The sequence below is a fragment of the Callorhinus ursinus genome, unplaced genomic scaffold (genome assembly GCF_003265705.2).
Source record: "Callorhinus ursinus isolate GAN/ISIS: 27379988/994484 unplaced genomic scaffold, GSC_fseal_2.0 scaffold17, whole genome shotgun sequence".
Lineage (NCBI taxonomy): Eukaryota > Metazoa > Chordata > Mammalia > Carnivora > Otariidae > Callorhinus > Callorhinus ursinus.
The window spans coordinates 5232742-5258278 of NW_027397079.1; positions in this window are offsets into that span (position 1 = coordinate 5232742).

The following is a 25537-nucleotide window of genomic DNA, read 5'->3' on the forward strand; positions in this document are numbered from 1 at the left end:
GAGCCACCCAGGTGCCCTGAAAGTGAATTTTATCAATAGCAAAAACCCAGCATTTTGAAACTATATTAGGTTTTATGTAAGGAATGTTTATATTTCCCCCATTAAATATTGATTAAATGTCCTATTTTTACTTTTTTTCTTCTAATATAAACTTGCAAAGTCTTGACACTGTTTCTTTTTTTAAGCTTTCTTGAGGTATAATTGACAAATAAAATAGTAATATATTTGAAGTCTAAATATGATTTGATATACATTGTGAATTCTCCCTACTGAATTAACACATGCATTACCTCACCTATGTGTCTATTTTTAAAATTTTGATAACGAGTTCTACTGTCTTAGCAAATTTCAGTAATACAAGAGTGTTATCAAACGAGGTTACCATGCTATTTTCTGGGATTGCACCCTTTGTAATTCATCATGATCTTTGTCCAAATGCTTGTTGATATATCTAGAATATAATTCCTTAAGGACAGAGAGCAGAGATTTTATGGCATAATTTTAGTACAGTCCTAGAAGGAAGGTGTGTGTGTGTGTGTGTGTGTGTGTGTGTGTGTGTGTGTGTGTGATTTGATTAAATGACTAAATGAGTAGTTGGCACTCAATTAAAATTGGAGAACTGAATAATGCAAAGCAGGTCCCAAGAGGCCAACAGAAAAATAACAGAAAGCTTTGGAAGGTTTTGACCTACACATAAAACATCATGTTTGACATGAGACTCACCAGGTCTATGCCATGGGCTCATCAAACACAAGAGGTTTAGTCTTCCATGTGCCAGATAGAAGGAGAGAAATGGTGACCAGTGAAAAGGCCCAGTGACTATGACCCAAAAAATGCAATGATGAATATTATCACAAAACAATTCATTTCTCAAATTATGTTGATTGACCTAGGGTAGGAATTGTATTTACATGTACTTTTATCAGTGGTTATCAAACTGTAGTCCTATATAATAATTTGAAAATTTGTATATTTATTTAAAGATAATCTAAAATAAATTACTTTAACTGTAGGTTTAGGTTATCTAGATGATCACTGTGATGGGCTGAATGCTTGTGTCCCCCCAGAATTCATACTTGAATTCCTAATCCCCAGCGTGATAGTATTTGGGGATAAGGCTTTAGGGAAGTCCTTAGGTCATGAGGGTGGTACCCTCATGATGGAATTAGTGTCCTTATAAGAAGAAATAGGAGAGAGCTTGCTTCCTTCCTCTCTCTCTTTTTGCCATGTGAAGAAACCTGGAATAGGAACCTTACCAGAGCCTGACCATGCCCACCTCCTGATTACTTGAAGACATGTTTTTCTATATTGACCCACTGGGTAGTAACAGTACTTAACTGACATGACTGCTGGAGGGCTGCAGCCTGGTGAAGAGCTTGGTACTCAGTGTTAACTGACAACAGCAACAACAATATTAATACCATCTAAACCTCACTAGAATGGAAGGCCATCTAAATCAGGAGCTTTGACTTAATGTTCACTATTATATTCTCAGCTGGTTGGAAAGCATGTATGAGGTAAGCACTTAATAAGTGGTGAATGTTAGTGAATGGATGATGTGCCCTATATATAAATGCATCTATATTTTTCTATCTATCCATCCATCTCTCTCTCTCTCTCCCTCTCCTTCTATATCTATAGTCTTATCCTCTTACCCAAAACCAGAATTAGAACTATGAAATTATTTAGACTCCAAAACCTATATTCTCAAAAGTAATATAGGAAAAATGCTCTACATAATCAATGCATTCTAAAAAGAAATCTTAAAAACATAAAACCAGATCTAGGATAGAACATATTTCACAGAAAACAAGGGAAGTCTCTGTATTGGATTGAATGGTGACCCCCAAAAAGGATATGTCCACATGCTAACTCAAAAGCTGGGTATGTGACCATATTTAGAAAAAAAAAGGGGGGTCATTGCAGATATAATTAAGTTAGAGGGAATCTTGAGATGAGATCGTTTTGAATTACCCAGGGTGGGGGGGTTAAATCCAATTACAAGTATCATTAGAAGAAACAGAAGAGGAATCATAAAGAGAAAGGCATGTGAATATAGAGTCAAATGCTAGATAGATGAAGTCACAAAGAATGAAGACAGCCACCAGAAAGTAGAAGAGACAAAAAGGAATTTCATCTGAGAGTCTTCAAAGAGATTGCAACCCTGCTGACACCATGATTTTGGACTTCTATGAGAGAGTGAATTTCTACTGTGTTAAGCTGTTCAGTTTGTGGTAATTCATGATGACAACCACGGGAAACTAATACAGTCCCCAAGACCAAAAAACAAGCCCAACTGAAAATAGGGGACTATAATCAGTATAGAATAAAAGATTCTTGAGCACTCAGTGAAATAGGATAGCACAAGCACCAAAGCTGATGCTCGGACTAATGAGATTATATGTGGACCCCATCACAGATCTGCAGAACTGGATTTGAAATTTCTGAGCTAAGATGTGACTTTTGAAAGAAGCTAGCTAAACAGAATTTCTGCAGAAAAATAATTGAGCAATAAAAAATTACTAACACGTAATGAATGAGAGACGAAATAACAAATAATTTGGACTCTGAAGACATGATCTTAAAGTATAAGATACCAGTTAAGGCTACAAAATAAAAATAAAGACACTATATAAATAATATAAGGGAACTAAAAATAATGAGTCAGCAGCATGGGACTCTGAAAAGTGACCATTAACATAGGAAAAGAAACAAATTAATATTATATATTAAAAATGTGCTATTTTTAATTTAAAACTGGTTGAATAAATTAAATGACAATTTAAACACCACCCAATGGAAATAGTGAATTCAATGGAGGATCCAGAAAAAAATTACATAGAAATTAGCATAAAGAGAAAAGAAGAGGAAAACCATGAAAATAAATAAGAGATAAGGACGATAAAATGAGAATTATTATATGGCTAAGGAAGGTCCGGGAAGAGATTCTAGGGTAAATGAAGGAGAAATACTACTTAAAGTGTTAAAAAATAACTGAACATTTTTTATAAGATATGAATCTAAAGACAAATGACCTATCAGGGAAAATAAAAACAAATTCACTTGCAGACATATTATGATGTATTTTTAGAATATCAAAGACAATGAAGGAAAACAGAGATCATAGAAACAGATTCACAATCAATGAAAACATAAAAGTCATAACATAGTACAACAGTGGCAAAATAATTGCTTATTTAACAATGATCCTGGAAGAACTGGTTATCATTATGGAAAAAAAAAATTGGATTCTTACATTAGGCCATAATTTAAAATTGATGTAGGTATAGTAAAACTTAAATATAGAAAGCAAAACTTTAAGACTTTTAAAAGAAAATAGAGAAATATTTTATGCACTTAGGGGAATGAAAAATTTATTACATATCACTTCATCATCACCAAAATCTAACTACATTAAATCTCAGATCTCCATTTACTTAGCTCTGCGGCTTTGGACAAGTAACTTCTCTCATTTTTGCTGTCTTCATCCACAAAGCAGAGATATTAATAGTATATATTTCACAGAGTTGTATTAATGATTAGAAAATCAAAATATATAATGTTCAGGACATTACTTCATACACACACACATATATTGCTTAGTTTTTATTATTGATGCTTTCATAGACTTTATTATTATTTTGGGCACAACTCCATATTTCAGAAATTGTTTCTCCAAATGTAATCATGGAATATCAGACCACCTAATTCACATAGTTTCTTAAATTACCAACATATTATGACTGCCTTGGCCTTGATTCCTTCACCTTGAAATTCTTTTTTATAAGTAAGAAAACTTAATTGGGTACAGCAGGAATAGGTCAAAAGTGTTACATTTGAGGACTGATTAGAATAGTGGGCGTGAGCTCTGGGGAATTCACAAAAGCAATCCAGGACTTTAACAGTTAAAGAAAGCTCTAAAATGGACAGGCTTGCTTTTTCTTTCTTTTTCCATTACATTTTGATAAGGTGACCTCTGACTATCTGAATGATATTCTTTGCTGACCTGGTACTCTCCTGACAGCCAAGAATAAGAGACCTCGTGCTTCTCCTGTCTAGTCTCTGTAGTGCATTCCTTTAAAATCCTGTGGAGTGTTTCAGAATTCTAAACTCGGCTCTAAATTTGAATTCTGGCCATTTACATAGCCTTTTGTTTAGAAAATGTAATTGCTCACATATTCAAACCAAATTAATTAGTTTCTTTCTGACATAGAAATTTTTAGGGGAAAAATTATGAGATTGAATGATTTAGTAGGTTTTATCATAGTAATGAAGATATTTCTTATTCAAATCTAAGACATGTTTATGTATCATCTAGGTTAGTGTTCACCCATATAGTCTCATCCTACCTCATCACATTAGTTTATAAGGTAATGGAGGAAAGGGTGATTTTTATATCTCCCACACTGCTTAGCAGTGTCCTGATTTAAGTAGGTGGATGATAAATTCTTATCTGGCAGGTGAATACAAACATGGTCAAAATAGTTTTTGAATGACACTGTGATTCTTTTTGAATAATTCTGGATAAATGTTTCTAAATAATGCCCTTTTTTTAAAATTTGAGGGACTCAAATGAAACCACAAGCATTTTCCTTCTATAGAAAATACTATGATATGCATTAATTTGAAATTAATATGATAATTTAAAATATTAATTCAAATTTAGGACATCTTTATTTTATCAATGTTGTGATTATTTTCTCCAAATTCTGATAATGTACAATAATTGGAGGTTGTAGCCCTATACTCACCGCATATAATCAGAAGATTAAAAAAATGTTTATTGAAACCCTGCTCTCTATGGAAAACACTAAACTCTGTTCTGAAAGCTGGTGATATAGTTTATCATGAACTTTATCTACTATATATGTAGTATAACTCTAATTATGTATATAGTATATATATAAATTACTGGATATGGTAAAATAGCCCGAATTCCATATAAGTAACAAAGACCATGTCAGTGAAAATTAAGAGAAATTAGTTAACCCTGTGGCCTATGGTAGTAGGGCTATTCTTCATATGAAAAAATTAAATTGAACAAAACCTTGATGGGTGGATGTTATTTATGAAACTTAAGTAGCACAATAAATATTTTGCAAGCAGATGAACAAAGTGAATGTGGGGCCAAGGTCAGGCTGTCCCAAAATGTGCCAGTAGGGCATAATGATTATTTTAAGTTAATGTTACTAACGCACGTAGAGATCTCTGACCCCCCTTTGTCTTCAAAAAGCAGTAAATGAAGCCCCCTGTACCAGGAGGAAAGAGACATCCTTATAATTCAGAGCTGAAAAGGGCTATAAGAACAAATCTGTTACTTCTACTAATTTACTACCCTAGCCCAAATTCAGGTTAGAATTCCTTTCTAACTGAAACTCCCAAACATGTTTTCTTTGTCCCATCAATTCCTCACAGATCTATTGTTTCTTTGACTAAAAAGTATAAAAGCTACCTGCCTTCATCATTTCTTTGGGTCTTATTTTATGATTGGGTCTCTGTAAGCACACAATTAAACTTTCTTTTTTTTTTCCTCCTCCTGTTAATCTATCTCATGCCAATTTAATTTTTAGAATAGCTAGAAGAACGTTAAAGTCTAGAATAAAAATTTTCTCCCAACACAAGCAAAGGAAATGAGTAAGACTCATGATGCTTTGTGATAAAAACCACTCATGTGAGTCCCATATGTGTATGATTATAAGTCTTTCCATCTCTTATAATGTAGGATATTTCTTTTATTTTCAACAATTACGTACTATTTAAACAAATCATACTAGTGTGAAGGACAGTATGTAAATCAATACTAGCTTTTATTAAATTAAATGCTTACAGAAATCATCTGGTGGAATTCTTGAAAACAAAACAGGAGGCAAAAATATTTAATGCAAAGTTATTAATATGGGGTTACTGGCCACACACTTACAGTTATGTGAGTTTTATTAAATAAGTTTAAAAATAATACTGTAATTGCTTAAAATGTGGACCTGTCAACTATATCCCTAAGCAGTGATTATAAAATTATATATAAAACATACTACAACAGTTTACTTCCCTGAAGATGGATGTCTGTGGATTAGAATAAAATTTTCCAGATATCATTGTTTCAAAAATAAATAGAAATAGTCTAGAATAATTTCATAAAACATGAACCTGTATACAGCAAATCTTTAGAATTCATTATTTCTCACCAGTCATACAGAACAACCCCTCCTTTACTTTCCTATAAAATCTTTTCCTAAGTTCTTCAAATGTGAGTATGTTGTATCTTTGTCACATTGTATCAAAGGCACATAACATCACCATGAAATCACCTTTGATGTCATCCTTGATCACCTGACTAAAGTGTCATAAGTCAGATTTCTTTACTGTAAAGTTACTCAGTTTTCCCCCCCACTGTCCATACTGTTCCCTTTGGAAGTAAGTTACTATAAGCATCAGAAACTTATGGACTGAGGGATTATGCTCCACCCCAAGAGGGCAGAATATATACCTTAATTATTTGAAATTCATCTGCATGGGAGAGCTATCCCTTTTCATGCATTGATTTATTTATCCAATCCTTAATTTATAACAGTTTGGATTCATACATATTTATTTTATACTTGAGGCTTCATCCAATATTACTATTATTATGCTCAAATTTTTCTCATGTGTAGCCTTTTCAAATACTGCTTCTTTCATTTAGCAATATGCATTTAAGGATCCACAATGTCTTCTTAGGGCCAGTGAACTCATTTTTTTAATCACTGGATAATATTCCATTGTATGGATATACTACAGTTTATTTAACCATTATCTCATTGAAGGGCAACTTCCATTTATTGATGATATTGTAAATCATGTTTTATTAATTTCAAATTCAAATTGTTTATTGATGATACTGAAGAAAGTAATCGACTTCTGTATATTAACCTTATATCCTGTGATCTTGCTATATTCATTTACTAGTTCCAGAAATATTTTTGCTATTTCTCTTTATACTTTGGGATTTTTTACATAGACAATTATGTCATCTGCAAACAAGGATAGTTTTATTTCTTCCTTCTCAATCTATATACATTTTATTTCCTTTTTTTGTCTCATTGTACTGCCTATAATTTCTAATATGATCTTGACTCAAGTAGTAAGACAGAATATTCTTGACATTTCTCTGATCTTAGGAGGAATGTGTCCAATTTCTCAGTACAAAGTAAATTAGCTACAGGAATTTTGTAGATGCTCATTATATCACGCTGAGGAAGCTCCTCTCTTTTCCTGAAATTTTTTATCATGAAAGAGTGTTAGATTTTGTTAAATGGTTTTCTGCATCTATTGATATGATCATATGACTCTCCTACTTTAGCCTTTTGATATGATGGAATTCATTAATTGATTTTCAAATGTTGATCTAGGTTCACATATATGAAACAAATGTCCAGTGGTCATGGTATATAATTCTTTTATACATTGTTGGATTTAATTTTGAAATATTTTTTTGAGGATTTTTATATACATATTCATGGTCTGTCCTTCTTTGGTGCATTTTCTTTTTCTGGTTTGGTAGGAGAGTAATGCTTGCCTTATAGACTGCATAATAACTTATACCCTTTGATTCCATTTTCAGGAAGTAAAATGGAAAATTGATATTTAAAAAAAGAAAATTGATATAAATCCTTTCTAAATGTGGAGCATTGACCAGTGAAACCATCTGGGCCTGGTGCTTTATTTTTTTCAAAAGTTAATAATTATTGATTCCTTTAACTAAATAGATAAAGACTATTCAGATGAACTATTTCTCTTGCTGGGAATTTGGGAAGTTTGTCTCTTTCAGTAAACTGGTCCATTTCATCTAAGTTATCAAATTTACATGCACAGAATTAGTAACAGTATTATTTTATTATAATTTACTATCTGTGGGATGTGGCAAATGACTCCTTCATTTCAGATATTGATAGTTCCTGTCTTCTCTCTTTTATTTTTTTTTTAAGATTTGATTTATTTATTTGACAGAGAGAGAAAGAGCACAAGCAGGGGGAGTGGCAGGCAGAGGGACAGAGAGAGAAGCAGGCTCCCCACTGAGCAGGAAGCCCGATGTGGGACTTGATCCCTGGACCCTGGGATCATGACCTGAGCCAAAGGCAGACGCTCAACCGCCTGAGCCACCTAGGCGTCCCTTCTCTCTCGTATTCTTGGTTAGGCTGGCTGAAGATTCACCAATTTTACTGATCTAAAAAAAAAAAATCTTGGTTTTGATGATTTTATTTTTTTCCTATTTTTAAATTTCATTGATTTCTGCTATTATTATTATTATTTCTATCTTTTTTTTTCTTTAGGCTTAATTTGCTTTTATTTCTCTAGTTCAACAAAATGGAACCTTAGGTTATTGCTTACAGATATTTCTTCTTTATGAATATGTGCTTTTAGTACTATAATTTCTTGCATATCCCATAAATTTTAATAAGGTATATTTTCATTTTAAGTTAGATCAACAGTTTTTAAGTTCTCTTGAGCTTTTTTATTTGGCTCATGTATTTTAGAAGTGTATTATTTTATCTCCAACTATTTACAGACTTCCCAGATGTTATTGATTTCTATTTTACTCACATTGTGTGCAGAGAATATACTTTGCATGGTGTTTACGATTTTACTTTCCAACTTTGTGAGATAAAATTAACATTAAACATTGTGTAAGTTTAAGGTGTACAACATGATGATTTTTTTTTCAACATGATGATTTATGATATATATTGAGAAATGACCACACTGGAGTTAATTAATACCTCTAACATTTCACATAATTACCATTTTTTTCTTTTTCTTTTTCTTCTTTTGGTGTAGTGAAAACATTTAACATCTATGCACTTAGCAACTTTCAAGTATATAATAGTGTTAACTATAGTCAGCATACCATACACTAGATACATATAACATATGTATATATATATATATATATATATATGAACATATAACATGAACATATAACATATTCATCTTATAACTAGAGGTTATTTTGAGCAGTATCTCCCAATTTTCCCCATCCTCAACCCAGAGGATACAGCCATTTTATGCTCTGTTTCTGTAAGTTTGGCTTTTTTAGATTCCACACATAAGTGAGATCATACATTCTTTATTTATGCCTGCCTTAATTCACTTGGCATAATGCCCTCTAAGTGTATCCATATTGTCAAAAATGGCAGGAATTCCTTCTTTTTAATGGCTGAGTAATATCCCAATATATACATATACCTCATTTTCTTTATCCATTCATTCACTGATGGGCAGTTATTTCCATATCTCGACTAATGTGAACAATGCTGTAATAAACATGGGAATGCAGATCTCTCTTTGAAATAGTGATTTAATTTCTTTCAGATATATAATCAGAAATGGAATTGCTGGATCATATGGTACTTCTATTTTTAATTTCTTGAGGAAACTTCATAGTGTTTTTCATGACTCTAACAGTTTACATTAACACCAAGAGTGCACAAGAATTCTTCTTTCCACATTCTGCTCAACACTTGTCATCTCTTGTCTTTTTGATAAGAGACATTCTAACACTTGTGAGGTGAAATCTCATTCTGGTTTTTATTTTCACTTTCCTCAATTAATGAAGTTGACCATATTTGTGTATTCTTGTTGGTCATTTGTCCGTCCTCTTTGGAAAAATGTCTATATTCTGCCCATTTTTCAATCATATGGTTATCATTATTTATTTTGTTATTGAGTTGTATGAGTTCCTTACATATTTGGTTATTAGTTTCATCAGATAGTTGGTCTGCAAACATTTATTTTTTCAATTTTGTAGGCTTCCTTTATCTTTGTTGATTGTTTCTTTTGCTACACAGAAGATTTTAAGTTTGAAATAGTCTCACTTGCTGACTTTTGCTTCTTTTCCTTGTACTTTTAGTTCCATATCCAAAAAAATCTTTGCCAAGACAGTTCCATATCCAAAAAAATCTTTGCCAAGACCAATGTCAAGGAGATTTTCCCTTTGTTTTACTTTCCCTAGGAGTTTTATAATTTCAGGCCTTATGTTTAATCTTTTTTTTTTAATTTTTTTATTGTTATGTTAATCACCATATATTACATCATTAGTTTTTGGTGCAGTGTTCCATGATTCATTGTTTGTTCATAACACCCAGTGCTCCATGCAGAACGTGCCCTCCTCAATACCCATCACCAGGCTAACCCATCCCCCCACCCCCCTACCCTCTAGAACCCTCAGTTTTTCAGAGTCCATCATCTCTCATGGTTCGTCTCCCCCTCTGACATACTCCCCTTTTCTTCCTCTCCTGTTATCTTCTTCTTTTCCTTTTTTCTTAAAATATGTTGCGTTATTTGTTTCAGAAGTACAGATCTGTGATTCAACAGTCTTGCACAATTCACAGCGCTCACTGTAGCACATACCTTCCCCAATGTCTATCACCCAGCCACCCCATCCCTCCCACCCCCAACCACTCCAGTAACACTCAGTTTGTTTCCTGAGATTAAGAATTCCTCATATCAGTGAGGTCATGTGATACATGTCTTTCTCTGATTGACTTATTTCACTCAGCATAACACCCTCCAGTTCCATCCACGTCGTTGCAAATGGCAAGATCTCATTCCTTTTGATGGCTGCATAATATTCCATTGTGTATATATACCACATCTTTAAATCAAATTGAGTTAATTTTTGTGAACAGTGTAAGATGTGGGTCCAGTTTTGTAATTAATTTTTTATTTGTATTATTTTTTAAGTTTTGTGAATAACAAATATTCCTAACACCATTACTGAGGAGACTATTCTTTCCTCTGAATATTCTTGACTCTTCTGTCAAATATTATTTAGCTTTATATACATGGATTTATTTCTTTGCTCTCAATGTTGCATTGTTCAATTTTCTTTTTTTATTATGTTATGTCAATTTTCTTTTTTTATGTCAATACCATTGTGTTTTGAATACTATAGTTTGTAGTATAGTTTTAAATCAGGAAATGTGATGTCTCCAACTTTGTTCTTTCTAAATATTGCATTGACCCTTCCGTGTCTTTTCTGATTCTATAGGAATTATAGGATACTTTTTCTATTTCTGTAAAAATTACTATTGGATACCAGCCCTTTATCTTTAGTGTCATTTGCATATATCTTCTCCCATTCTGTGGGTTGCCTCTCTGTTTTGTTGACTGTGTCTTTTGCTGTGCAGAAGCTTTTGATCTTGATGAACTCCCAAAAGTTCATTTTTGCTTTTGTTTCACTAGCCTTTGGTGATGTATCTTGAAAGATGTTGCTGTGGCTGATGTCAAAGAGATTACTGCTTTTGTTCTCCTCTAGGATTTTGATGGATTCCTGTCTCACACTGAGGTCTTTCATCCATTTTGCTAGAGATAGAGGGCTGGTATCCAAGATCTATAAAGAACTTCTCAAACTCAATACCCAAAAAACAAATAATCAAGTCAAAGAATGGGTAGAAGACATGAACAGACACTTCTCTAAAGAAGATATACAAATAGCTAACAGACACATGAAAAAGTGTTCATCATCATTAGCCATCAGGGAAATTCAAATCAAAACCACATTGAGATACCACCTTATACCAGTTAGAATGGCAAAAATTGACAAGGCAAGAAACAACCAATGTTGGAGAGGTTGTGGAGAACGGGGAACTCTCTTACACTGTTGGTGGGAATGCAAGTTGGTATAGCCACTTTGGAAAACAGTGTGGAGGTTCCTCAAAAAATTAAAAATAGACCTACCCTATGACCCAGCAATTGCACTCCTGGGTATTTACCTCAAAGACACAGATGTAGTGAAAAGAAGGGCAAGATGCACCCCAATGTTCATAGCAGCAATGTCTGCAATAGCCAAACTGTGGAAAGAGCCGAGATGCCCTTCAACAAATGAATGGATAAAGAAGATGTGGTCCAGTGGCATCACAATTCCAGACTTCCAGCTCTATTACAAAGCTGTCATCATCAAGACAGTATGGTACTGGCAGAAAAACAGACACATAGATCAATGGAACAGAATCGAGAGCCAGAAATGGACCCTCAACTCTAAGGCCAACTAATTTTGACAAAGCAGGAAAGAATGTCCAATGGAAAAAAGACAGTCTCTTCAACAAATGGTGTTGGGAAAATTGGACAGCCACATGCAGAAGAATGAAACTGGACCATTTCCTTACACCACACACAAAAATACACCAAATGTTTGAAAGACCTAAATGTGAGACAGAAGTCCATCAAAATCCTAAAGGAGAACACAGGCAGCAACCTCTTCGACCTCAGGGAGACGCTTAACCGACTGAGCCACCCAGGCGCCCCGATATGAGGAATTCTTAATCTCAGGAAACAAACTGAGGGTTGCTGGAGTGGTGGGGGGTGGGAGGGAGGGGGTGGCTGGGTGATAGACATTGGGGAGGGTATGTGCTATGGTGAGCGCTGTGAATTGTGCAAGACTGTTGAATCACAGATCTATACCTCTGAAACAATGCAATATATGTTAAGGAAAAAAAAGAAGAAGAAGATAGCAGGAGGGGAAGAATGAAGGGGGGGAAATCGGAGGGGGAGACGAACCATGAGAGATGATGGACTCTGAAAAACAAACTGGGGGTTCTGGAGGGGAGGTGGGTGGGGGGAAGGGTTGGCCTGGTGATGGGTATTAAAGAGGGTATGTTCTGCGTGGAGCACTGGGTGTTATGCACAGACAGTGAATCATGGAACACTACATTAGAAACTAATGATGTGGGCGCCTGGGTGGCTCAGTTGGTTAAGCGACTGCCTTCGGCTCAGGTCATGATCCTGGAGCCCTGGGATCGAGTCCCGCATCGGGGTACCTGCTCAGCAGGGAGTCTGCTTCTCCCTCTGACTCTCCCCCCTCTCATGTGCTCTCTCTCTCTCTCATTCTCGCTCTCTCAAATAAATAAATAAGATCTTTAAAAAAATAAAAATTAAAAATAAATAAATAATAAAAACTAATGATGTAATGTATGGTGATTAACATAACAATAAACCATTAAAAAAAGGGGGGGGACTTGTGAATATACACTTGATGGATCTCTTCTGTGATTGACTAGGTGTGAGAGGCAGATGGACCTATCTGACAAATGCTCGTCACATTAGGAATCTTGAAAAAGTTGGGCGCCTGGGTGGCTCAGTTGGTTAAACGACTGCCTTCAGCTCAGGTCATGATCCTGGAGTCCTGGGATCGAGTCCCACATCGGGCTTCCTGCTCAGCAGGGAGTCTGCTTCTCCCTCTGACCCTCTTCCCTCTCGTGCTTTCTATCTCTCATTCTCTCTCTCTCTCAAATAAATAAATAAAATCTTTAAAAAAAAAAAGAAAAAGTTATTAACTGTGAATGGCTTGGGAGAATAGCAGAAACAGCGAGTGAGGTTAAGTCAAGTTGACTGCAGGCCGTTCTAAATAGACAGGGGACTGGGATTTTTAAAGAGGGACACATGGGTGTCTGTGAAGCGTAAATGAATATTCTATTGACTGTCAGTTCTCTTCAACTGTGTCTACAGATTCCTCTTGAACTTGTTTTTACTTTGGATTGGGGAAAAAGAAAATGAAATGTGAAAGTGGATATTTTCAACCACAATCTCCTTCGTTCCTACCACACCGTTTTCCCATTTCCCATGCCTCTTTAAAATCCAGCCCCCATCCCTCCTCTCTTTCTCTGTTCACAGAGACACAAATTTCTTTAAGACTGAAATGACCTTAAAGATGTTCTGTGTTACTGCTAAGATCAGCACCATTTTAAAACAGAAAATAGTTTAAAAATACAGACATCTACATAATTTATTGTGACCCATCTTTGTATTTAAATATATATATTTCATTATGAATAGACAAGTTTATAGTTAAAAATGTAAATAAAAACTAAATATTTGGCCATTAAAAAAAAAGTAGATGTGGTCCATATATATAATGGAATATTACTCAGCCATCAGAAAGGATGAATACCCAACTTTTACATCAACATGGATGGGACTGGAGGAGATTATGCTAAGTGAAATAAGTCAAGCAGAGAAAGTCAATTATCCTATGGTTTCACTTATTTGTGGAACATAAGGAATAGCCTGGAGGACATTAGGAGAAGGAAGGGAGAAATGAAGGGGGGGAATCGGAGGGAGAGATGAACCATGAGAGACTATGGACTCTGAGAAACAAACTGAGGGTTTTAGAGGGGAGGGGGGAGGGGGGTGGGTTAGCCCGGTGATGGGTATTAAGGAGGGCACATACTGCATGGAGCACTGGGTGTTATACGCAAACAATGGATCGTGGAACACTACATCAAAAACTAATGACGTATTGTATGGTGACTAACAACATAATAAAATAAAATAAAAATTAAAAAAATAAAAAATTACTATTGGAATTTTGATAGGGATTGCATTGAATCTATAGATAGCTTTGAGTAAAATGCACATTTTAACTATAGTAATTCTTCCAACACACAAACATGAAATATATTTCCATTTATTTTTGTCTTCTTCAAATTATTCATTAAAGTATTATAGTTTTCAATGTACAGATTTCATATCTTTTTTTTTTCTTTAGAGAACATAAACAGAGGGAAGAGGCAGAGGGAGAGGGAGGAGCAGGCTTTCCACTGAGCAGGGAGCCTGATACGGGGCTCGATCCCAGGACCCTGAGACCATGACCTGAGCCGAAGGCAGACACTTAACGACTGAGCCACCCAGGCGCCCCCAGATTTCATATCTTTAGTTAAATTCATTCCTAATTTTTCTGATACTATTGTAAAGGAGATTGTCTCTTTATATATTTTTCTTATAATACATTGTTAGTGTATAGAAACATAACTGATTTCTGTACGTTAATTTTGCACCTTGCAGTTTCCTGAATTCATTTTTCAGTTCTAACAGTTTTTGATGAAAGTCTAGCATTTACTCTAAGATTATATCATTTGAGTGCTGCGAATTGTGTAAGATTGATGAATCACAGACCTGTACCTCTGAAACAAATAACACATTACATGTTTAAAAAAAGAGAGAGAGAGAGAGAGAGAAGATATTAGGAAGGAAAAATGAAGGGGGGAAATCAGAGGGGGAGACGAACCATGAGATACTATGGACTCTGAGAAACAAACTGAGGGTTCTAGAGGGGAGGGGGGCGATGGGTTAGCCTGGTGATGGATATTAAGAGGGCACATATTGAATGGAACACTGGGTGTTATACGCAAATAATGAATCATGGAACACTACATCAAAAACTAGTGATGTAGGGGCGCCTGGGTGGCTCAGTTGTTAAGCATCTGCCTTCAGCTCAGGTCATGATCCCAGGGTCCTGGGATTAAGCCCCGCATCAGGCTCCCTGCTCCATGGGAAGCCTGCTTCTCCCTCTCCAGCTCCCCCTGCTTATGTTCCCTCTCTCGCTGTGTCTCTCTCTGTCAAATAAATAAATAAAATCTTAAAAAAAACTAACGATGTAATATATGGTGATTAACATAATAAAATTTTTAAAAAAAGATTATGTCATTTGCAATGAATGAGAATTTTACTACTTCAGTTCTAATTTGGATGGCTTTTATTTCTTTTCTTGTTTAATTGTTCTGGGCAGCACTTCTAGTACTATGTCGATTAGGAGTGATGAGAGTGCACACTCTTGTCTTCTTCCTGACTTTAAGGAAAATTTCAAAGTTTCAACATTGATTATGATGATAACTGTGGGTTTGTCATATATGGCTTTATTTTGTTGAGATATATTCCCTCTCTACCAAAACTTGTTGAGCGTTTTTGCTATGAAAGGATGTTGTATTTTGTCAAATAATTTTTCTTCATCTATTGAGATAATCATATTATTTTATCTTTCATTTTATGAACATATTTATCACATTTACTGATTTTCATATGTTGAAATATCCTTAGATCCCAGAAATATATTCCACCTGATCATGGTGTATGACCCTTTTAATGTGCTGCTGAATTCAGTTTCTAGTTTTGTTAGTTTGTTTGTCTTGAGAATTTTTGCATCTGTATTCATCAAAGATACTGGCCTATAGTTTTCTTGTAGTGTCCTTATCTATCTTTGGTATCAGGGTAATATTGACCTCAAAAATGAGTTTGAGAGTGATCTCTGATATTCATTTTTTTTTAAAGATTATGAAGTACTGGCATTAAATCTTCTTTAAACATCTGGTAGAATTCACCAATAAATTCATCTGCTGAGATTTTTGTTGCTGCTTTCAAAATTTTTTTATTACTGATTCAATTTCTAACTCATTTTTGTTCTGTTTAGATTTTTATATTTCTTCATGAGTAAGTGTTGGTAGGTTGTACATTTCTAGGAATTTATCCATTTCTTGTAGGTTGCCCTGTTTGTTGGCATAAAATTGTTTATCTGTATTTTTATTTGGATTTCTGTGATATCACTTGTAATGCCTCTCTTTCATTTCTGATTTTATATATTTGAGTCCTCTCTTTTTTTTCTTATTAAGTCTAGCTAACAGTTTGTCACTTTGTTTATATTTTCAAAACAAAAACAGCTATTCGTTTTAATTTTTCCTACTGTTTACTGATCTCCATTTATTTCTACTCTGATCTTTGTTATTTTCTTTCTTCTGTAATGTTGGATTTAGTTTCTTCTTTTTTTAGTTCCTTAATGTGTGACATTAGGTAGTTTGTGATTTCTTTTTTCTTAATGTAGGTGTTCATCATTATACACTTCCTTCTTAGAACTGCTTTTGCTAAATCCTATAACTTTGATACGTTGTGTTTTCATTTTCTTTTTTCTCAAGATTTTTTTTTAACTTTCCCATCTGATTTCTTTCATTGGTCCATTAGTTTTTCAGGAATATGTTGTTTAATTTCTACATATTTCTGAATTTTCCAGGCTTCCTCCATTATTGAGTTCTAGTTACCAACCACTGTGGTTAGAAAAGGTACTTCATATAATTTCAGTCTTCTTAAATTTGCAAAGACTCTAACAGATGATTTATTTGGCAGAATATTCCATGAGCATTTAGGAAGAATTGTGTTCTACTGCTGTTGAATGGAATGTTCTGTGTAAGTCTGTTAGGTCAATTTGATCTAAAGTATAATTCAAGTCCAATGTTTTATTATTGATTTTCTGTCTGGATGATATATTCATTGTACAAAGTGGGGTATTCAAATCCCTACAATTACTGTATCGTTGTTTATCTTTCTTTTCAATTCTATTAATATTTGTTATATATTTAGGTGCTCCAATGTTGGGTGCATAAATATTTATAAATGTTATATTTCTCTGATGAATTGATCACTTTATCATTATATAATGACCTTCCCTGTCTTTTGTTACAGTTTTTGGCTTAAGTCTATTTTGTCTGATATGACTACCTCTGCTATCTTTTGGTTTCCATTTATATAGATAACTATTTCCATCCCTTCACTTTGAGCCTGTGTGTGTCCTTAAAGCTGAAGTGGGTCTAAGGTAGGTCACAAATATGTGGGTCTTTTTTAAAATAATTTAGCTACTCTGTGCCCTTTGGTTGGAGAATGTAATCTATTTATCTGTGGATGGACACTTGAATTTAGTTTTGGTTCCATCACCACAACCAGATATCCCATTTAACTGTCACACACACACACACACACACACACACACACACACACACACACACACGGGAATATTTTTCAGCCTTAAAAAGAATGGAAATTCTGACACTGTTATAATATGGATGAATATTTAAGATGTTACACTAATTGAAATAGCCAGTCACAAAAAGAAAAAATATTGTATGATTTTACTTATGTGAGGTACCCATAATAGACAAATTCATAGTTTAGAGTAGTGGTTGCCAGTGTCTGGGGGGAGAAGGCAATGGGGAGTTATATTTAATAGTTATGAAATTTCAATTGTGCAAGATAAAAAGAGTTCTGGAGATTCGTTGCACAACAATGCAAATGTGCTTATCACTACTAACATGTACACTTAAAATGATTAAGAAGGTAACTTTTATAAGCATTGTAACAAAACAAAATTTTTAATAAAAAAGATTAAGAAAAATAAAAGGTTTTATCTTCATTTTTTCCTTTCTTATGCCCTTCTTTTTGTTCTGTAGACTTAAGATTCTAATCTATATGATATCCTTCTCTGTAAAGAACTAACATTTCTTTCCTACGATTCAATTTTGTTTACCAAAGAAACTCTATTTTCCCTTTATTTTTGGAGATTAATTTCACTGGATGTGGAAATCCAGTGTTATTTTGTTGTTTTCTTCAACGTTTCAAAAGTTTTAATCTCCTTTCTTGTTTATATGGTTTCTGATGAGAATCTGCCATTACTTTTATCCTTCTTCCTCTATAGGTAAAATACATATTTTTCAAGTCTGATCGCTTTAAAGATGTTCTCCTTGTCTTTTGACAAAGATATGCAAATATGACCTAGGAGTATATGCCTTTTATTTTTCCTGCTTTGTGTTTCCTGAGCTTCCTGACTCTGTTTTGTGTGTGTGTGTGTGTGTGTGTGATTAATTTATAAAGTTTCCAGTCATGATTACCTCATATATTTTTTTCTACTTCATTCTTTCCTACTTCCGCTTTTGGGTATTCCAATTCTGTGTATGCTCTCTTCTTAAATTGTACGACTGTTCTTAGATGTTTTAATCTATTTTCTTTTGATTCTTTATTCTCTTTGTGTGTGTGAGAAGTTCCTACTGACATATCTTAAGGCTCATTGATTCTTGTCTTGCTGTGTCTAGTCTACTGATGAGCCTAACAAGGGTATTCTTCACATAAGTGATTTTGATTTGTGATTTTTCTTCAATTATTTTGATTCTAGTATTTCTTTTTGATTCTGAGAGTGTCCATCTCTGTACTTACTTATGTCCACCGGTTCTTTCATATAGTCTATTTTTCTTCCATTAAAACTCTTAACATATTAATCAGAGGTATTTTAAAGACCAGTCTGACAATTCCATCTGTGTCATATCCAAGTCTGCTGCTTTTTTTTTTAAGATTTTATTTACTTATTTGAGAAAGAGAGAAAGAGAGGGAGGGAAGGACAGGGCAGAGGGAGAGGGAGAGGGAGAAGCAGACTCCCTGCTGAGCAGAGAGCCTGAGATCATGACCTGAGCTGAAGACAGACGCTTAACCGACTGAGCCACCCAAGTGCCACCTCCAAGTCGGCTTCTGATGTTGTTTTGTCTCTTCAAATTGTCTTTCATCTCAGTATGCCTTGTAATTTATTGTTTAGAGCTGGACATGATGTATCAGGTGATAGGAACTAAGGTGAACAGGCCTATCTCTTGAGGTTTTTTTGTTGTTCTGGCTAGGACCTGGGATTTGTTTTATATTTGCTGTAGCCCTCATTACTGGAGATATCAAAATCTTCACGTGTTCTTGTTTTTATCCATGCTATTGGCTTTGGGGTCCCCTAAGTACTTTTTCTAAGAGAGGATCTGTGTTGTACAGCTCTTTCCACTGCATCCTCTGTCATTACACTGCATCCCTGTTGGACTGTTTTTAAGATGGAGGGAGGGGAGAGTTCTATAATGTTAGGGTTAGATCTAAGTCTTCTTTTTTCAAAAGGTTTTATTTTTCATTTATTTGAGAGAGAGAGAGGAGAGAGCAGGTGTGGCAGCAGGGGCAGAGGGAGAGGGAGAAGCAGACTCCCTGCTGAGCTGGGAGCAGTAAGAGGGGCTCAATTCCAGGACCCTGAGATCTGACCTGAGCTGATAGCAGATGCTTAAATGACTGAGGCAGCCAGGCACCCCGGATCTAAGTCTTATAATGGGCCTCTGAGCTGTGACCTTCACTAGTGTTTCTCTAGTGTCACAGATTTTCCCTTCAGCCCTCTTTGTTGAAGGAAGAAGGTTAGAGGGGCTAGAGTAGAAGCACTTTCTTCTCTCCAGCAGGGATAAGCCTCTGTTAAATTGTTACCCTCCCTCTCCTCCTTGCAGAGCCAGTTAGAGATTTCTCTTGTCTCTTCTCTGTGAAAACCTAGCAGGTTCCCTAGAGATAAAACCTACAGAAGTGTGGGCCAGATCCCAAGACCCAAACCCGGGGAGTTTCTGCCACAATCAGCCTCCAGCAAGTCATCAAATTTACTATTTCTGTGTTCCCCCATGGCTCCAGGAGCTTCTGCTTCAGGTGACCCCATCTCAGCTCTAACTTTCTGGATTCCCCTGTGCCTCCAAAGTAATGCTTTACCCTGCAACCTCAGTTCTCTGATGTGTCCAGGAAAGGTCATCGATTTTCAGTTTGCTTGGTGTTTTCTTGTTTTAAAGATGTGAGTGGCAGCTTCCAAACATTTTGTATGTCAGAGCTGAACCAGACAAATAAAGAAATCCTGAGCACGGCACATATGTGAAAAGACACACAGAAAACAAGTATTGCAATTCAGCAGTGGCTTCTGATACTGGACTAAAGAAATAATTCTAGCCAAATTTCACTGCCTGATTAGCATTAATTTACTCACGATTTGAAGAAACAGCCATTAGTTTAGGAGTATCAGACTTTAGTAGCGGTAGGCCAAGTAGTAGTCCTTGCCAGCTTCTTCTAGTGCCAAGATTTAGAATGCCTGCCTGGATACAAAAGCACACGATTGTTGGACACTGTTTTGGCCATTACCATCTGTCTTGCTTCCCATATAAATTCTCTCCCCTGCTGACTGATATATATGGCATTCTGTAGAAGGCCTGTGCACAAATTTCTAAAAGGGGTTCTCAGGCCAGAGCTTTTCTTGTCATTTACGTCTGCCAGGTTTCTGCCATGTCTTGCTTGTGTACTCTTTTGTAAGGCAACATTCAGTGTAGCACCCGTGTGCAACATTTGGGGTATTGGATTATTTACTGCTTCCTGCTGCAGCCAAGGCTCACCCACTCTATGATTCTGCACAGTGTGATTAAAAAATGGGTTTAACATAGCATGCAGGGTATGTTGGTATCACTGCCCATATAAAAGTATGGGAAAACACCAAGAAATATATCACATTCACTAGCACAATACCTCGATTGTGTTCATCAGGGCATGTTTGTCTAATCTCCTCTCCTCTTTGGAAATTTTCCAATGGCTACAACTGGAAAAATAGAGATATGAATGTATTGGCCTATGGTAAAAGCAGATTTCCTGGGAATGAGGGAGAATGGTGTTCATGGTGATTGACTATTATTGCCAAAGATTTTGTTGGAAATAAGCCCAGAACTTTCTATTTTATTTATATTCTATTCAACACTTTGTGCTGTACCAAGGTTAAATGAATAAAAAATCTATTACTAACTTTACCCATGGTCCATTTATCTTTTAAAGAACTGAAGACTCACTCTCTGGGTGTCCAAAGAAGGGGCAATATGTTAATCCAATGCTGCCTTGAATTCACGTACTAAGGTAACATAAAATATCTTTGAGAAATGTGTGTCCCTGTGACACTTTAACTCTCCTTATGTTACTGACAAAAAATTAAATAAAATTCACACTCTTATAAATTAAAAGCATGGGGAAGATCTGAATTTCTATAATATGAATGTCTTTAGTTCTCAATCATCTTTCTCTTCACATCTAATTTCAATTCTTAGACTATAGAAATAGAAGAGGCGAGGGAGAGACAGAGAGAGAGAGAAAGGGCGTGTGTGTGCTTAGTCTTAACAAAAAAGTCTTAACAGTAGTTTATCACATTAAAAAACTAAGCATTACATCCACTATAGCTTTTTCCTCTACTCCTCCCTCAAAATACTTTTCCTTATAGTACTTTCTACTTTGATGAGAAACTTAAAAAACATTTTCTAGAGAACTACATGCTAAATCTAACCTCAAACGGAATGTTAATATCAAATTAATTTAAACAAATGACTTTTTTTTAAAACCCAGAACTCCACATAGCCCGCATTAAAAAAGCTAAGTCAATCTTGAACATCATAGTGATAATGACAAAACACTTGACCAAATGGAAGTCAGGGTAAAGGGGATCATGAAATTAAAATAGCACTGTCACACACTTTATTTCCTAACAAATTCCCTCTTAAATATCAGTGGATTTAGAATATGCACCTAAATTGTCTAGGATACTTAGTAAACAATATGGGAAAAACCTTAAAACAGTAGTTACTCAGGAGGGAAGTAGGAGGTGATATAATAAAATAGAAAGCACCCTGAATTAGGAGTCTGACACCTTGCCTGCACATTTAGTCCCTGTTCTCTGCTTATTTGAGACCAGAGATAAATTGAAGCTCAGTTCCCTCATCTGCAAAATGGGGAGAATAATGGTATATTCTTCTTACAGTCATTGTCCAGACTTAGCCAACAGTGTCTATGAGCACACCTGGCTAGCAACAGACATGGAAAAAGTATTTGTAAACAGAAATAGAGGAAAACCCCAGAAAGACACACACATAGAATGGAGTTCTTTTCTTTTGTAGTTTCTCCCTGAGAGGATTGGTGAATTCTCAAAAATTTGTGAGAGAATAACAGTTTTGCATGAAAATTGCAAAAGAGAGTAAAGAGAGGGAATATTTTCAAACACACTTTATAAGACCAGCAAAGTAGTATAACAAAAACTTAGAAGGACATTCCAATTAAAGAAAATTAGCAATCGATATTTCTCATGAATACAGATATGAGAATACTAAGCAAAATGTGAGTAAATGTAATACGTTTATGTATCTAATAACAAGAAAATAGTTTTGAGTAATGGGAAAGTATAGAGATTATTTAATATATTTGAAAATAAATGAATATAACTCATTATATTAGCAGAATGAAGGTAAAATAGTCATTTCTATAAATATAAAAAACAATTTCATAAAATTAAAAAAATATGTATTTCTTGGGGTGCCTGGGTGGCTCAGTTAGTTTGATTTTGCCTCAGGTCATGATCTCAGGGTGCTGGGATCAAGCCTGGTGTCAGGCTCCCTGTTCAGTGGGGAGTCTACTTGTCTCCCTGTCCCTCTGCCCCTCACCCCTCTAAAATAAATAAATCTTTAAAAATATTTAAAAATTAATTTCTTGATTAAATTATCAGCAAATGAGGAATAAAAGGGAATATTCTCAATCTAACACAGAACTTACTAACATCCTATCTAACAACGAAGTTTTTGCAAGTTTTTCCCTCATGGTTCAGTATAAAACATGGATGAGCACTATTACCATTTTAACCCAACATTGTACAAAAGGCCCTAGTTGATGTCATAATGAAAGTGATTTTATCTTAATGTGGTCCCTGGAAAAAAAGTCAGTACAAAAATAATCAATTGTGGGCACCTGGGTGGCTCAGTCATTAAGCGTCTGCCTTTGGCTCAGGTCATGATCCCAGGGTCCTGGGATCGAGTCCTACATCAGGCTCCCTGCTCAGCAGGAAGCCTGCTTCTGCTTCACTCCCCCTACTTGTGTTCCCTCTCTCGCTGTGTCTTTCTCTGTCTCTGTCAAATAAATAAATAAAAATCTAAAAAAAATAATAATCAATAGTATTTTTACACACTAGCAAGACAGGGAATGAAATACAAAAGACAGTTTATAAAATAAATCAACTAAAGCTTGTGCAAGACTAATACACTATAAATTGTAAGATATTCTTTTTTTTGAGGTTTTATTTATTTTAGAGGGAGAGTACAAGCAGGGGGAGGAAGAGGGCAGAGGGAAGGGCAGAAGCAGACCCCCACTGAGCAGGGAGCCCCATGTGGGGCTCGATCCCAGGACCCTAAGACCATGACCTGAACATAAGCAGATGTTTAACCTACTGAGCCACCGAGGCACCCCTAAATTGTAAGATATTCTTGAGAGAGATTAAGTAAAACCTAAATAAATGGTGAGAGCTAAGTAGTGCCTGCAGATCAGAAAACTTGAGATATGCAAATTCTTCCAAATTTATCTATAGATTCAATGCAATGGCACTGAAATAACAGCAAGGATTTTGAGTAAATTAACTTTCTTATTCTAAAATGTACATAGAAGTGGGGTGCCTGGGTGGCTCATTCAGTTAAGCAGCCAACTCTTAATTTCAGCTCACGTCATGATCTCAGGGTCCTGGGATTAAGCCCTGAGTTAGGCTCCACACTCAGTGCGGAGTCTGCTTATCCCTTTCCATCTGCTCCTTCCCTGGCTCATGCTCTCACTTTCTCTCATTCTCCCTCAAATAAACAAATAAAATCTATAAAAATAAAATAAATTAAAATCCACACAGAAATACAAAGATCCAACAATAGCTATGAATATCCTTACTAAGATAATAAGGCTTTCTGTAAAGATCGAGAATTTAAGAGTAATGACTAACAACAAACAGGTAGGAAGATAGACTAGAGGCTCCAGAAAGAAATCTACACACATCAGTTAACATGATTTTATATGGAGGAGAAAGATGACGTAGGAGCAGGAGACCTAAATTTCATCTGGTACCAGGAATTCAGCTGGATAGGGATTAAACCATTCTGAACACCTACGAACTCAACAAGAGACCAAAGAAAAGAATAGCAGCAACTCTCTGAGCAAAAAAGCAACCACTTTCTGGAAGGTAGGACATGTGGAGAAGTGAATCGAAGGCGATATTCGGGAGGATAGACAGTGGAGGAGGGGGCCTCCATCAGCTGCTTCTGGCAAGTGATAGAGCAGTGGAGCACAAAATGGGAACTTTTAGAAGTCGGCTCCCCTGAGGGACATTGTTCCAGTGGCTAAGCGCAGGGTGGAACCCTCAGAGGACACTGTGGTCGCAGGACCCTTGGGGTCACAGAAAGACCGGGGGTGCCTGAGTGCAGCAGAGCTCCCGGGTATTGGAGCGGGGAAGCCGGCAGCAGAGAAGGAGCCAAGGCACGGGCCCTCAGCTCGTGGTTGCCATAAATCGTGATCCTCGGCCCAGTCGGGCCACTGCTCCTCCATCAGGGACCCAACAAGCGGCAGATTCGGGGAAGAGACTCCCCTTCCTCCCCCGGGAGGAGTGGCCAGGAGCACACGGCAGGGATCTGCTGGGTTTGGATACTCCACATGGGTTCAGGTTCCAGAGAGAGAAACGCGCTGTCATAGGCCGGGTGAGCACGGAGTGCGGCCAGAGACCGGGGAGACGGGAGTGACTGACTGCTTTTCTCTGGGGGCGCACTGAGGAGTGGGGCCCCGAGTTCTCAGCTCCTCCGGGTGGAGATTGGAAGGCCACCATTTTCACTGTCGTCCTCCAAAGCTGTACGGAAAGCTTGCAGGGAACAAAAGCTCCCGAGAGCAAACCAGAGCAGATTACTTAGCCCGACCCAGCAAGGGCAGGGCAATTCCACCTCCGGCAAAGACACTTGGGAACCATGGCAACAGGCCCCTCCCCCAGAAGATCAGCAATTACAGCCACCCAAGGCCAAGTTTACTGATCAAGGAGAATGGGAGAACTCCAGCGCTAGGGGAATACTGCACATACAATTCATGGGGGTTTTTCCCATGATTCTTTAGTCTTTCAAAGTTAATTTTTTAATTTTCTTTTTTCTTTCTTTTTTTTTTGAATTATTCTCTAACCCTTTTTCAACCAACATCTTATCAATCCCTTTTTTAAAAATCTTTTTTTATTTTTTATTTTTAGAGTCATATTCTATCCCTTCATAGTATATATATATATTTTGGTGTGTGTGTGTGTGTATATATATATATATACACATACATACATATATATATA